Raw genomic sequence first — 7,816 nt, 5'->3', positions numbered from 1 at the left:
ATGGGCTGGCCCAACTTGGCTCGTCTTAAATCAGCTTGGGCTTTCCCAAATAAGCCTGGTCCAAGCTTGGTAATATTAAATATATAACAGAAATATAATATATATGTTAATAATACATAATATATATATATATAATAATACAATTAATAGCAAAAAAAGTATTACATATATTAAATGCATAAAATATTATATAATATATAATTAATATGTTATATGTAAAATACCTATCAAAGTCGGGCTTCAGGCTCGGACCCGGGCTTTGGGCTTTATATAAGGCCAGGCTCAGGCTAGTAATTTTCTATTTATTAAGAGGCAAAGCCTGACCCATTAACAGATCAATTTCTAACACTTCTCATTCTCTCTCTCTCGTCACCATCACTCCATTAATCAGAGATTAATGGGCGGGAATGGCCTTGACCGGTGGACTTATGGAGAAACTAACCAGTAATCTCCACAAGAACATGAACCCTTCTTGAAATGGTGGAATCCCTAACAATATTTCTCTATCAAAAATCCTTGAAATAACCTTTATAGTAGAGTGACAATCAGCACAAATCCTCAAGTTCTTAAAAAAAATCAGTTTATTTGCTGGAATGGAAGTTTAAATTTAATTGAGGGAGAGACCAATTAAATATAATCTATATGTATTGCAATATGATAAAATAAGTAACAATTTGCTGGTTTGCCCGAGTGGTTAAGGGGGAAGACTTAAGATCTTCTGCACACAAGTGCGCATGGGTTCGAACCCCATAGCCAGCATTTTTAAATTTGTAGTCGTACTGCACAATTCTCTATAATTCAATTAATGGGAGTGTTTTTTACACGTCAACACTATATAATATGTTAACTTCGGGGTTCGAACCCTTAGCCACGTACACGAATCAACAGTCCGAATTAAAATACAAAAACCTCCCCTGAGTTTTCTGACAATAACAAAAACCTCATCTATACTTTTTAAAAAATATGCAACTAAGTACCTCCTAGTCCCCCTTCCTAACAAAAAGCCAATCTATAATGTATTTGTTTTTTAAAATACTTATTTTGTCTTATGACTATCTATTTAAATACTCTCCAAAATACTGCTCATCTTCTTCCTAAGAACTGAGAACCAGAGCCACCGTCTCTCTCTCGAACCAGAGCCAACTAAGTACCTTCGGCCCACCTTCTACATGCAGTCTCCAATAACAATTCACAACGTCATCTTAAAATGTGACTGAAACTTATAAACAACAGTTAATTCATTTGAAAAAAAAAGAAAAATATATAGAAATGCAGAGTTATAGTGGCTTCAACGCCATTGATCGCCTGCTACAGGGTACTCCATGGAAGGAAGAGTTATTGTATAGTAGTCGTTTACCATGGATAAACTACTGAAGTTTGGGAGGAAAGCTTGGTTCTATGTTAGGGTTCTTTCGGGATACGAGGAGATGAAGAATCAGATCGTATAGATTGCAACCGCAAATAAGCCTTGAACAGGCACAAGAAAAGGAAGGAAGCCTTGAGAAGGAGAGGAAATGAAAATGAGGGAGATGATGAAAGCCATGCAAGGGCAAGCTTTACTTGAGATAGCTGGGGCAGAGAAAATGGCAAAAGCTTCAAATGTGGACCCAAACCAACATAAACAGTGGTGATGCACAATCTGGCCGGTCTTAGCTGTCAATGATCTTGCCTCTGAACTGAGTAACAGGGACCTGAAACGAAAGGAGAAGAGAAGCTCCGGGGAGAACCCGGCGTAAGGGCTCCGAATCTCAAGTTAGAATCCTTCAAAGGCAAGATAAACCAGATAGCGCAAAGTTAGCATACCTCGTTCCTGGGGGGTAGGAGCCTTTTATAACCACCTCACGCACTCACTTCCAGGCTTCCGTCAGATCGGGCATGATTACTTCTGAACTCCTGCCAGTTCGGATGTCATTTCCTCTGGCCGGACAGAACCGCCACTGTTCCTTTTGTCGGAGCCGTCTCTGCGGCTAGTGACGACGGTTGCAGGTGGCGATAGCAGCAAGCCGTTTGAAATAAGGCTGTCAGGCGTCAGATCCCAAATCAGTCAGGTGCGTCGCCCTTGGATACAGACGTCCTTGGTGTCGGGTACGTTTGGTCAGCCTGGTGTTTCGGAAGCGAAGTGTTGGAGTGGCGAGCGAGGTGTCTTGAGTTCGATTTGGAGTGTTCCGAGCTGCCATGGGCCAGCTCGGGTCAGCTTTGTGAGGCTTGGGGCCCAGTATAGTTCGTGCTCCTCGCAGGGAGCTCGGGTTCTCAGTAGGGAGCTCGCTCTTAACAGGGAGCTCGGGCTCCTAGTAGGGAGCTCGGACTCTTGGTAGGGAGCTCGGACTCAGTAGAGCGGTCTGGAGTTCGGGCTCGGTAGTGAGCTTGGACTTGCTTCCGATGTTCGCTTCGGGCACTCTACTGTCCCGAGTTGCTTGCCTTTGCCACGTGTCGGGCGATTGCGAGGTCGGGCCAAATTTCCCTTCATCAATTGCCCCCCACTCCCTGCGACAACGGTCCTGTCTTGGCGCGGGGAGTTCGTAAGGTAGTAGGAGGGTTTTGGTCCGTGCTGAGGGCGCTTGATTTAATTTGACTTTCAAAAAAGGGCGCGCGTTTGGGAGACGTGACGGCAGTTGTTCGAGAGTTGGGCTGCAGACGCTTTTATTGCGAGGAGACGTGCGCCGACACCCCGTCAGTTTCGAGAAGGTGCGTGTTGACACCCGTCCTCTGACAGGATGTGCGCAACGCTCCGTTAGTTTCGGAAAGACGTGCGCTCATTGGTCTCGGAAAACGTGCGGTTTAGCGCGGCTGTGGGCCATTGGATTGGCTTCGATCTGAGCCGTCGGTTTCCGGCCACTGTGGATATAAATAGCGCGCGGGGGGGGCCCCCGTCCTTGCTACTGTTGTACATCTTGAGCTCGCGCCTAAGTTTCAGCTCGCGTCCTAGGTTCCTTGCTTGTTCGAGCTTTCGTGGTCTGCTTCAGTCTTCTTCCCGGGTGAGTGCTTTTGGAATCCCGTTCCGTTTCCCGATGTCTAGTTTGGAGGGTTCAGACTGTTCAAGCGGGTCTGATGTAGGTTCTACAAACCAGTTCGCGTCCCCCGGCAGTTCAAGTGAGCCTGATGTAGGTCCTGAGGAAGGGGTCGGGCCTACAGCCCAAGGTGCTTCGGGTAGGTCGGCGTCCACCTCCCGTTGTGGCCGGGTTGTAGATCAGTTTGGCCCTTCGACTATGACGCCTGAGGAACTTCAATCCCTTGTAGACTACTATGACTTGCCCGGGGAGCACGGTTACTTCATCCCTACAGGCAGCTTCCCTTGGGAACATGGTCATAATGAGATTGTGATTTTCCAGGAACAGCTTGCTGCGGGGCTGCGACTGCCCTTTCAGCCTCTTCTCGTCGAGGTTCTAAACCACTTTGGTGTGACGGTCGGCCAGCTTCACCTGAACTCTATTAGAAATTTAGTGGGGACGATCTCCTTATTTTGTGACTATAACTTTCCTTTGGATCTGGAGATTTTCTCCTCTATTTTAATGTTGAAAAAACAAGCGGGTCCCCTTCCTGGGCGTAGGCGGGCATGCTACCTGTCTCCTCGCTCGGGCTTCAAGCTCTTACACGGACTCCCCAATAAGGTCCCGGTGTGGAAGCGGGACTATTTCGGGGTGCGAAGTGCGTTGGGGTGGCCGTTTCAGACCGGGTGGGGGATGGCCGCTCCCGATTCCGGCATCACACTTGATAAGGAGACGGCGAAGGGCCTCCGGCAATGGGCGTGGCTTGGGCTGGATTGTCAATGGTATCTGACGGGGGCCAAGCTTATTGCTGCGAGCCTGAGTTCGGGTAGGTTCTTTCCCTAGTGATCCTGTCTTGCTCTTCTTTTACGTCTTACTGATGCCGAACTCCTTTTCGCAGGTACGATGGACTCTCGAGGGACCCGAGGTGGGCACTTGTTCCAGGGCATGAAGAGGAGAAAACGGGTGGCTAAGCGAGCTCGTGCTGAGCCATTCTAGGGTGCGGAGCCCGAGGTGCCGGACCATCCGGCAGAGGAGCCCGAGATGGTTCCTCCTATGCAGGAGCCGGCGGGTGCTCCTTATGCCGAAACCACACACACGGGGGCTCCCGCCTACTCCGAGTCTGCCCATACGCGAGCTGGGCCGTCGGGCTCGAAGGCCCCGGGGGACTTCAGGAGCGTGCTGTCGCCTGTTCATGCTCTTCAACGGAGTAAGGAGGCGATGTTTCCCGGGGAAGTTGCGGCGTGGACCAAGCTCCCTCTGCACCAAGTGGTCTGTCGTGCTGTTACTCATGCCATGGTGGTAAGTGCTCCCTTCCTTAGAGTTCGGCTTTTATTCTTCTATTCGTTCCTTTGATCCCGTTTTCCTTTGATAGGTGAACTCTTCCATTCACGCCTTGGCGAACCAGGTGGAGAGATGCTCGAGGCAGGCGCGAGCTGCCGAGGAGGCTGCTCGAACTGCCGAGGAGAATGCTCGTGCTGCTGAGGCTGCTGCTCGCCGCGCGCGGTCTAGGCAGGTGAGGTCTCAGAGAGATGCCGAGGCCATGGGAGTGGTGGTGAAGCATATGGCGGAATTAAAGCTGGACCTGGAGCACCAGGTCGAGTATCTTCAAGAGGATATCAGGGAGAGGACTCAGATCTTCTCTCAAGGCATCGAGGACGCGAAGAAGAAAGCTGTCAGTGATTACATTGCTTCGCCGGATTTCGATGATCTGATGGTGGACTCCTACAGGAGGGGTTTCAAGCTATGCCGGTGGATGATCCGTAATACGTACCCCGACCTCGATACCAGCGCCATATCCACTTCGTGCATTACTCAAGAGATGGCTAATGCTGCGGATGCCGAACCAAACTCCGAGGGGGAGGCAGGTCCTTCGGGTGTTGTCGAAGTGGCTTCTGATAATGATGAAGTGGCCCCTGGCTTGTAATGGCTTTTTTTTTTTTTGAATGTACACATCTATATGAAATGAAATGGCTTTTGTTCAAGTGCTGGTTGTCTTCGAGCTACGGTTTTTGCCGAACTGACCATTTCGGTCCTTCTGTTCTTTTTCTAACCTTTATCAGATGAAATGGGTTTTTCTAGTCGTCTTCGAGCTGCGTTTTTTGCCGAACTGACCATTTCGGTCCTTCAATCCGTTTTCTACCTAGGCTTCGGGGTGCTTGCCTTGGTGGTTTATAGGTAGTACCCTCTTAAGTTGACGACGTTCCATGCTCGGGGTACTTGTTTTCCTTCTACGGTTCCGAGCTCGTATGCTCCCCCACCGAGTGCTTTCAGTCCTTCCCAGTTTGGTCCAAGTTTCCCTACGCCGGGTTCGGGCACCATGACCTTACGGAGAACCAGGTCGCCGACGCGGAAGTTCCTCCTCTTTACTCGCGCGTTGTAGTACCGAGCTACCTTTTGTTGGTAGGCCGCAGTTCGGATGTGCGCGAGGTCTCTCACTTCGTCCAGTAGGTCGAGGTTGGTGCGTAACTCGCCCTCGTTTGTCTATTCGTCGTACGCTTCTAGTCGCAACGTAGGCACTTCGATTTCTGCTGGGATCACCGCCTCGGTGCCGTAGGTGAGGTTAAAGGGGGTCTCTCCTGTGGCGGTTTTTTCCGTGGTTCGGTGAGCCCATAGAACACTTGGTAGTTCGTCTGCCCACAAACCTTTGGCTCAGTCTAATCGTGTTTTCAGTCCGCGGACGATGGCTCTGTTCATTACTTCTGTTTGGCCATTTGCCTGCGGGTGTGCGACCAACGTGAAGTTCTGACTAATTCTCATACTTTGGCACCATTCTTGGAACTTGATATCTTCGAACTATTTTCCGTTGTCAGAGATCAGTACCCGAGGTAGCCCGTAGCGATATACAATGTTCTTCCAAAAGAAGTTCTGTATGTTTCGGGCTGTAACTATTGCCAGGGGTTCAGCTTCTATCCACTTTGTGAAGTAATCTACTGCCACCACTAAGAATTTTCTCCCGCCTGTCGCTGGAGGGAATGGCCCCAGGAGGTCGATGCCCCATTGGGCGAAGGGCCATGGGCTGGTGAGGTATTTGAGGTTGGCAGCGGGCTGATGGTGGATGCTGGCATGCTTCTAACACTTGTCGCATTTTCTGACGAGCTCGATTGCCTCTGTCTTCATTGTCGGCCAGTAGTCTCCTTGTCGAAGTGCCTTTTGGGCGAGGGCTCTGCCCCCCAGGTGTCCGCCGCATAAGCCTTCATGGATGTAGCGGAGTACCAGCTCGGCTTCGGCTGGGCGCAAGCATCGCAGGTAGGGGAGCGTGTAGGATCGTCGGTACAACCGTTCGTCTATCATGACGTATTTGGCTGCCTAGCGCTGCACCCTCTTGGCTGCGTTGTAGTCCGCGGGGAGGGTTCCGTCTAACAAGAAGCTCGCGAGTGGGTCGATCCAGCTCGGCTCTGCTTCGGTGACGAGAGCGACCTCTTTTACCCCACCGAGAATGTTGGGCCGAGGTAAGTCCTCTACGTACACAGTTCTTCTGGCGCTGTGGCTCGTGCTAGCCAGTCGGGACAGGGCGTTGGCCTCAGCGCTCTCTGACCTCGGGATTTGCTTGATGAAGTGTGACTGGAAGTTGAGCAGAGCCTCCTTTACCTTTGCGAAATATGCAATCATTGTGAGCTCGCGCGCTTCGTATTCGCCTGTAACTTGGTTGACCACGAGCTGGGAATCACTGCAGATAACCATGTGCTTTGCTCCGACCTTGTGCGCTAGATTTAGCCCGGCTATCAGTGCCTCATATTCCGCCTCGTTGTTGGACACCGCGAACTCAAAGCGTAGTGCGTATTCCAGTTTTGTTCCGCTTGGGCCGCGTAGCACTATTCTAGCCCTGCTGCCTTGTTGGTTCGAGGAGCCATCTACATGAAGGATCCAGGGCTCCTCATCCCAGTTCGCGCTTGGTCTAACCAGGAGGGATGCCACACTGGCTGCTACTTCATGGGGTTCGGACTCGTTTGGCTTGGGAGCTCCGAGTTCGCCCGAACTGGGGATCTCGGGCTCGACCAGCTCGGGGGCTTCGAGGCTAAACGTGCATTCTACAATAAAGTCTGCCAAGGCTTGGGCCTTAATGGCAGTTCTTGGCTTGTACTGGAGATCGTACTCGCTGAGTTCGATGGCTCACTTCGTCAGCCGGTCGGAAACCACGGGTTTGAGTAAAACTTGTCTTAGAGGTTTGTCGGTCAGGACGTTGACGGTGTGAGCCTGGAAGTACGGGCGCAGTTTCCGTGCTGGTACCACCAGTTCATACACTAGCTTTTCTATCTGCGGGTACCTTGTCTCTGCTCCCTGCAAGATTTTACTAACATAATATATGGGTCGTTGGACCCGGTCTGCTTCCTTTACTAGTACCGAACTGACCACCTCGTCGCTAGCCGAGAGGTACAGTTCTAAGACTTCGCCTTCCTCAGGCCTAGCCAAGGTTGGCACACTGGCGAGGTAGCCTTTTAGCTCATCAAACGCGAGCTGACAGTCTTGGGTCCATTCGAACCCTTTGCCTTTGATTGCTTTGAAGAAGGGTAGGCAGCGATCTATCGACTTGGACATGAAGCGGCTTAGAGCGGCTATGCGGCGGTTTAGCCTCTGGACTTCTTTTATTTTCCGAGGTGGTCTCATATCTAGGATGGCTTTTATTTTGTCCGGGTTGGCCTCGATACCGCGTCGATTGACAACGTAGCCCAGGAATTTGCCCGAGGTGACGCCAAAGACACATTTGTTGGGGTTCAACTTCATGTTATACTGACGCAGGATTTGGAAGACAGAATCTAAGTCTTGTATTAATTCTTGTGAAAACTGTGTTTTGACGACCATGTCGTCTACATAGCACTCTATCTTTTTGC

The 7,816-nt window shown here is 50.5% G+C and overlaps 1 non-coding gene across 1 annotated transcript; it reads left to right on the top strand.

Annotated features, from left to right (window-relative positions):
• The first annotated feature begins 676 nt into the window (after positions 1-676).
• On the top strand, positions 677-759 carry TRNAL-UAA (transfer RNA leucine (anticodon UAA)). Its single transcript has one exon. It is a non-coding gene; the product is annotated as a tRNA-Leu (tRNA).
• The last annotated feature ends 7,057 nt before the right edge of the window (positions 760-7,816 follow it).

Source organism: Nelumbo nucifera, chromosome 3 (genome assembly GCF_055504915.1).
Source record: "Nelumbo nucifera cultivar China Antique chromosome 3, China Antique-T2T, whole genome shotgun sequence".
NCBI lineage: Eukaryota > Viridiplantae > Streptophyta > Magnoliopsida > Proteales > Nelumbonaceae > Nelumbo > Nelumbo nucifera.
The sequence above is the reverse complement of the archived record's forward strand: the minus strand, read 5'-3'. Positions and strand labels throughout refer to the sequence as shown.